Here is an 8,284-nt window from a genome sequence, read left to right as displayed (position 1 = left end):
TTTTTTGGTATAACTAGTTATTATGTATTTTCTCTCTTTGGTGTGGTGTGTCCTTCTCTTCATATACATAATATGTATATGTTTATACGTATATATAAACAACACAGGCACAGAATAAATTCTAAACCGCCCGGTACTGAAATTTAATTAATTAATTTGAAACGATAAGATGAGGAAATCTGTTAGAATGAGAAAAAGTCGCCCCAACTCGAACCCGGAACCTTCTGCTTGATATGGCCACTAGGGCTTTCATGGTATTGTTCAAACTCGATTGGATAGCGACTCTTTAACATTCTCGGCGTGGTACGGTGGAACAACAGTAGTCCCTCAGTTGTACGCACGCGCACCAGAGATCAATAGAGATCAATAGATGTATATATGTATATATATATAAACACATCAGGCAATGAACATTAATTCTAAACCGCCTGGTGATATACTGACATTTAATTATATATATATATATATTATACATATATGTATTATGCATTATATGCATAAAATACATAAGTAAATAAGGGTTAGTACACTACCAGTGTCTAACTAATACTCCTGTTATATACATAAGTATATAAGGGTTAGTACACTACCAGTGTTTAACTAATACTCCTGTTATATACATAAGTAAATAAGGGTTAGTACACTACCAGTGTTTAACTAATACTCCTGATATATACATAAGTAAATAAGGGTTAGTACACTACCAGTGTCTAACTAATACTCCTGTTATATACATAAGTAAATAAGGGTTAGTACACTACCAGTGTCTAACTAATACTCCTGTTATATACATAAGTAAATAAGGGTTAGTACACTACCAGTGTTTAACTAATACTCCTGTTATATTCCCATTATATTCATAATAACAGTACACATAGTAAATTCACTATCATTACTGTTTATCTTCAATCTATATATGTAATTGCTTATTCGAACAAAACAATTAAATATTAATATCAACTACTAACCAAAGTAATACACCTGGTGAACTGATTAATCTAAATTATTTAAAACTCTTTTGCAACAATACTAAAAGAAACAATGTTATGTCAAACGTTAAGAAGACTTTCGGAGATAACGTTTACTACGCACATCACGGTACTGAATTGCGTAAGAAGATGTTTGTCTTTAAAGTGGTAATAATATTGATGGAGTTATCGTTTTCTAGTTGTGCTGATGTTGGTTCAAATTCCGGTATGATTACTTCTCTTAATATTTATCATTTTTAATAGATATTATAATATTGTAAGGCATTATAATATTTGATGACCTTTTCTGAATTTGTGGCTAATCCTTATTTTACAACATTGTTCTATAATGTTTTATTGAAATGAAATGAAAATATTTTTTCGAACTATAGATTTTAGATTTTTTATATACGGTACTGTGATCAAATTCTTTAGTTATTGTTGTCAATAGTTTACCTTTTAATGAACAAATAGTAAAATTACGAGAGTTTTTTCCATTTGTTCAAAACTAATATTTTGCACTATTTTGTTCATCTTTCGATGTATCCACACACTTAAGACCGGTTCCCACTGAGCATTTTACACGCGCGTCAAACGTCAAACCGAAACGATTCGCGAATAAGCTTGAAAAAGGTGCCAATGTTGGGGGAGCAACAACTGAAAAATGCAGCACCAATGTTCTCTGCAAGCTGTACAGTTTTAAGATCATTTCGTTTCCCTAAATTTGTCAAAACACATTAAAGTATTATTGTAGTTCCCAGAATATATAACATTTTATCATTATTGTTACTGTTGCAGAATATTTCCCAAACATCTAACTCATTATATGCTAAATTAAATCTTGCTTAAGTGTTTTTTGGATTTCCATAAAGAGAGGCCCGATATGGAAAAATAATCGTTTTTAATAACATTTTTGTCTAAACTTTATTAGTTTTGACTGGTTTTAATCGCCGGACATCACTTCAATTCTGTATGCGTATTATCACATACGATTGTTACGTCACACTTTATAAGATTTGACTGGTTTTGATCACCGGACATCACTTCCATTTTGTATGCGTATTATCACATACGATTGTTACGTCACACTTTATAAGATTTGACTGGTTTTAATCGCCGAACATCACTTCAATTCTGTATGCGTATTATCACATACGATTGCTACGTCACACTTTATAACATTCGGCAGGTTTTGATTACCGGACATCGCTTCCATTTTGTATGCGTATTATCACATACGATTGCTACGTCACACTTTATAAGATTTGACTGGTTTTAATCGCCAGACATCGCTTCCCATTCTGTATGCGTATTATCACATACGATTGTTACGTCACACTTTATAAGATTTGACTGGTTTTAATCGCCGGACATCACTTCCATTTTGTATGCGTATTATCACATACGATTATTACGTCACACTTTATAAGATTTGACTGTTTCTAATCGCCGGACATCACTTTCAATCTGTATGCGTATTATCACATACGATTGTTACGTCACACTTTATAAGATTCGGCTGGTTTTAATCGCCGAACACCGCTTCCATTCTGTATGCGTATTATCACATACGATTATTACATCACACTTTATAAGATTTGACTGGTTTTGATCGCCGGACATCACTTCCATTTTGTATGCGTATTATCACATACGATTGTTACGTCACACTTTATAAGATTTGACTGGTTTTAATCGCCGGACATCTCTTCTATTCTGTATGCGTATTATCACATACGATTTCTACGTCACACTTTATAAGATTTTACTAGTTTTGATCTCCGGACATCGCTTTCAATCTGTATGCGTATAATCACATACGATTGTTACGTCACACTTTATAAGATTTTACTAGTTTTGATCTCCGGACATCGCTTCCATTTTGTATGCCTATTACACATACGATTGTTACGTCACACTTTATAAGATTTTACTGATTTTAATCGCCGGACATCGCTTCCATTCTGTATGCGTATTATCACATACGATTGTTACGTCACACTTTATAAGATTCGGCTGGTTTTAATCGCCGAACACCGCTTCCATTCTGTATGCGTATTATCACATACGATTATTACATCACACTTTATAAGATTTGACTGGTTTTGATCGCCGGACATCACTTCCATTTTGTATGCGTATTATCACATACGATTGTTACGTCACACTTTATAAGATTTGACTGGTTTTAATCGCCGGACATCTCTTCTATTCTGTATGCGTATTATCACATACGATTTCTACGTCACACTTTATAAGATTTTACTAGTTTTGATCTCCGGACATCGCTTTCAATCTGTATGCGTATAATCACATACGATTGTTACGTCACACTTTATAAGATTTTACTAGTTTTGATCTCCGGACATCGCTTCCATTTTGTATGCCTATTACACATACGATTGTTACGTCACACTTTATAAGATTTTATTGATTTTAATCGCCGGACATCGCTTCCATTCTGTATGCGTATTATCACATACGATTGTTACGTCACACTTTATAAGATTTTACTAGTTTTGATCTCCGGACATCGCTTCCATTTTGTATGCCTATTACACATACGATTGTTACGTCACACTTTATAAGATTTGACTGGTTTTAATCGCCGGACATCTCTTCTATTCTGTATGCGTATTATCACATACGATTTCTACGTCACACTTTATAAGATTTTACTAGTTTTGATCTCCGGACATCGCTTTCAATCTGTATGCGTATAATCACATACGATTGTTACGTCACACTTTATAAGATTTTACTAGTTTTGATCTCCGGACATCGCTTCCATTTTGTATGCCTATTACACATACGATTGTTACGTCACACTTTATAAGATTTTACTGATTTTAATCGCCGGACATCGCTTCCATTCTGTATGCGTATTATCACATACGATTGCTACGTCACACTTTATAAGATTTTACTAGTTTTGATCTCCGGACATCGCTTCCATTTTGTATGCCTATTATCACATACGATTGCTACGTCACACTTTATAAGATTTTACTAGTTTTGATCTCCGGACATCGCTTCCATTTTGTATGCCTATTATCACATACGATTGTTACGTCACACTTTATAAGATTTTACTAGTTTTGATCTCCGGACATCGCTTCCATTTTGTATGCCTATTACACATACGATTGTTACGTCACACTTTATAAGATTTTACTGATTTTAATCGCCGGACATCGCTTCCATTTTGTATGCCTATTATCACATACGATTGTTACGTCACACTTTATAAGATTTTACTAGTTTAGATCTCCGGACATCGCTTCCATTCTGTATGCGTATTATCACATACGATTGTTACGTCACACATTATAATATTTGACTGGTTTTGATCTCCGGACATCGCTTCCATTTTGTATGCCTATTATCACATACGATTGCTACGTCACACTTTATAAGATTTTACTAGTTTAGATCTCCGGACATCGCTTCCATTCTGTATGCGTATTATCACATACGATTGTTACGTCACACATTATAATATTTGACTGGTTTTGATCTCCGGACATCGCTTCCATTTTGTATGCGTATTATCACATACGATTGTTACGTCACACTTTATAAGATTTGACTGGTTTTGATCTCCGGACATCGCTTCCATTTTGTATGCCTATTATCACATACGATTGCTACGTCACACTTTATAAGATTTGACTGGTTTTGATCTCCGGACATCGCTTCCATTTTGTATGCCTATTATCACATACGATTGCTACGTCACACTTTATAAGATTTTACTAGTTTTGATCTCCGGACATCGCTTCCATTTTGTATGCCTATTATCACATACGATTGTTACGTCACACTTTATAACATTCGGCAGGTTTTGATCTCCGGACATCGCTTCCATTTTGTATGCCTATTATCACATACGATTGTTACGTCACACTTTATAAGATTTTACTAGTTTTGATCTCCGGACATCGCTTCCATTTTGTATGCGTATTATCACATACGATTGCTACGTCACACTTTATAAGATTTGACTGGTTTTGATCTCCGGACATCGCTTCCATTTTGTATGCGTATTATCACATACGATTGCTACGTCACACTTTATAAGATTTGACTGGTTTTGATCTCCGGACATCGCTTCCATTTTGTATGCGTATTATCACATACGATTGCTACGTCACACTTTATAAGATTTGACTAGTTTTGATCTCCGGACATCGCTTCCATTTTGTATGCCTATTATCACATACGATTGTTACGTCACACTTTATAAGATTTTACTAGTTTTGATCTCCGGACATCGCTTCCATTTTGTATGCCTATTACACATACGATTGTTACGTCACACTTGATAATTTAAAAATAATAGCAGTAATTAATAAAATTAATTAATAATAATTTCATTTTTTGGCTTTAGTAAACATTTTCCGCAAACTATTTATTTACTTATTTGTAAGGCAGAATATTATTACCCCTCACTCCAAGAATACCGTGTAGTACTACTACTACTACTGCTACTGCCGCTGCCGATGCCCTGATAATAATATACTGCCGCTGCTACTAACACTCAACTAGGATTAATAGCAGTATGCATGTAAATAAAGAAATGTTTTAAACTTGTATTGTAATTTTACAATGTAATGGAATGAGTGTACACGATTGTGGACACGATGAGGATGCTAGTGTTATTTGTCAATGTAAGGACAATTTCACACTTAATACAAACTTCAGTACTAACAGGCGGTATTACAATACACTATTGACTAAGAGGGAGTGTTTTGTTTTATAAATTATATAAAAATAAGTTCTATTTTCAAGAGTTTACCCAGTTAGAGAAAAAAGAGATTAAACTACTTTTGGCGTCGTTTATTCTCCTTTCATAATATTCCATTGTTTAACACGACGAAATAAACAATACCGTTAAATTAAACAGTGTAATATTGAAACTTAAATATGATATATCGAATTATAAGAATTTATGTTCATCTTTAAAATACTCATTGTTATCACCATCATTATTCATCATTATCGTAGTGTTCTACTATGTAAGATAGAAACAAAGTACAGTACTTTTAGTTACTGCTTGTTTTTTTTTACAAAATCATTAGGGCCTATAGTCCGATGCCCAGCATCTTGCACATGTAATGTCCCGACGTGTTACTCAGCAGGTTGTTATAATAGAACTAGATGTACTCGATGGAATACAAATATACATACAGAGCTTGTTGAGTACAATGTGTATGATCCAATAACAACATTGTAAGTAGAACATCTTTTGTCGATATTTTGAAATTTAACTAAATTTATGTCATACTGTGAGCAAAATTTATATTTCTTTGATAATAGGTCCATGCTTTATACAGTAGGATCATGATAATATTGAACAGAGGGGGAGTGGGTGGAATTTGTTAATGTGAAACTACTGGTCTTGTGGCGGTCTACAGTATATTTAGGTCGTTTCAATCAGTTTACGGGCTCATCATTAATCTGGTCAATATCCGTATACGACATTTTACGTAAGAATGTGATAGACTAAAAAAAAAATGATTAAAACGATTGTAGGTATTTGGTAGGTAGGCCTTAGTTTTCCAAAAATTATAACATGGTCAGCTATGTGCATGCTCCCAATCAGTCAATCATCTATTTGGAATATATATAAATAAGGTAGTTAAAACAAGTAATGTGACGTGTACATCCTGAATGAGAGTAGAGTGCTCTGTATTATTTTTAATGTTTTAATTTTTCACATTTGCTAGTTTATACTATATTGTTTGTATTTTGTGATTTTTACCAGCTTTTTGTGATTCTTTTGTGTGTGGAACAAAGGCAAATTTACATGTTTGGTTATTTTAACCAGTTTGTTTTTAATTTATAAATACATTTACACATTGATAATGGATTAATATTATTATATAATTTTATTATCTTTATACTTATAAAAATAACTCTAAAAACAATTCATTTTCTTGTTCATGAGTGAACTTTTTTTTTGGAGGATATAATAATTCGAAATCCTTTATTGTATAATTTCACGATATAAATATCAAAATCATTGTTACTAAATAACTAGTATTTGTTTATGTAGTAATTTTGTCTTTGATAATTGATAATTATATTCAAATTCAACAAATGTCACAGACTTCAATAAATACACATTTATCAAACCGATCAGTATAACCAAGTCTTTATTTGTTTGAGTGTTAAAAAAGGGCAGTGGCATCACATAATTATAAGAACAAAGGGATAACCCTAAATAAAACACAAATTAAGATATAAGGTGCAGAGTAACATAATTAAACCTATAGTGAACAATATCATGTACAACTATACATTCATACGTTTTGAGATGAATATTTACTTTTAATAATTTTTATTTTGACATCAATAAAATGTTGACACAATACAATGCATGCATTGTAGGTTCAATTGTAATAATGGACTAATATGTACCTTATGATTTCATGATTATTTATAGTAAAACAAATTTAAAAAGCAACAATTTTTAAATTTATCCACCATGATTGAACTATTTATTTTGTAAGATAACAATTTAAATTGAATCTGTATAACATATTAGATACTACATAATATGGTGGCTAACAAACAATTTGAAATTGGTGTAGAAATTTTCTTTTAGAAATTTGACAGCATTGAAAACACTGTAAGTGTATTGCTTATGTTTGCTTACAGTTACCAATGTAGTTTAAATTTAGAAATTAAATTAACAATTATTTTACATTGTTGGTTAAGCAATGATAATGGATTAATATTATATAATTTCACAATTTTTGATTCACAATAACTTTATAAATCACTAGTTTTTAGTTCATCCACCATGAATGAACTTTATTTTTGTGTAATTCGAATTTCACTACATAAATATAATTATAATGAATGTTATTAAACAATTATTATTTGATTTTTTAAATTATATTTTGACATGATAGTCAATCACTAGGTGACAGAAAAACTAACATAATCTAAAAACAGCTTGGATATTGTGATTTACTTATACTGTGCATTCTTTTTACTTTTAAGGTCTTTGAGCAGTAACCAAATAAGTACATTACAAGCCAATGCATTTGCTGGTTTGACAGGATTGGAAACACTGTAAGTGTATTGCTTAAATTACAAATTATTTTACATTGTTGGTTAATCAATGATAATGGATTATTATTATATAATTTCACAATTTGTGATCTTATAAAAAATAATAAAAATAAATAACTAGTTTTTTGCTCATTCACCATGAATGAATTTTATTTTTTTAAATAATAATATTTCAAAATAAATTTTTATTGTAAATGTCACAATATAAATATTATTATAACAAATGTCACTAA

At 31.6% G+C, this 8,284-nt stretch overlaps 1 long non-coding RNA gene across 1 annotated transcript; it reads left to right on the top strand.

Annotated features, from left to right (window-relative positions):
- The first annotated feature begins 1,060 nt into the window (after positions 1 to 1,060).
- On the top strand, positions 1,061 to 7,998 carry LOC140055193 (uncharacterized). The gene is made up of 3 exons (XR_011846642.1): positions 1,061 to 1,194; positions 6,050 to 6,200; positions 7,980 to 7,998. It is a non-coding gene; the product is annotated as an uncharacterized lncRNA (long non-coding RNA).
- The last annotated feature ends 286 nt before the right edge of the window (positions 7,999 to 8,284 follow it).

Source organism: Antedon mediterranea, chromosome 7 (genome assembly GCF_964355755.1).
Source record: "Antedon mediterranea chromosome 7, ecAntMedi1.1, whole genome shotgun sequence".
Lineage (NCBI taxonomy): Eukaryota > Metazoa > Echinodermata > Crinoidea > Comatulida > Antedonidae > Antedon > Antedon mediterranea.
The sequence above is the reverse complement of the archived record's forward strand: the minus strand, read 5'-3'. Positions and strand labels throughout refer to the sequence as shown.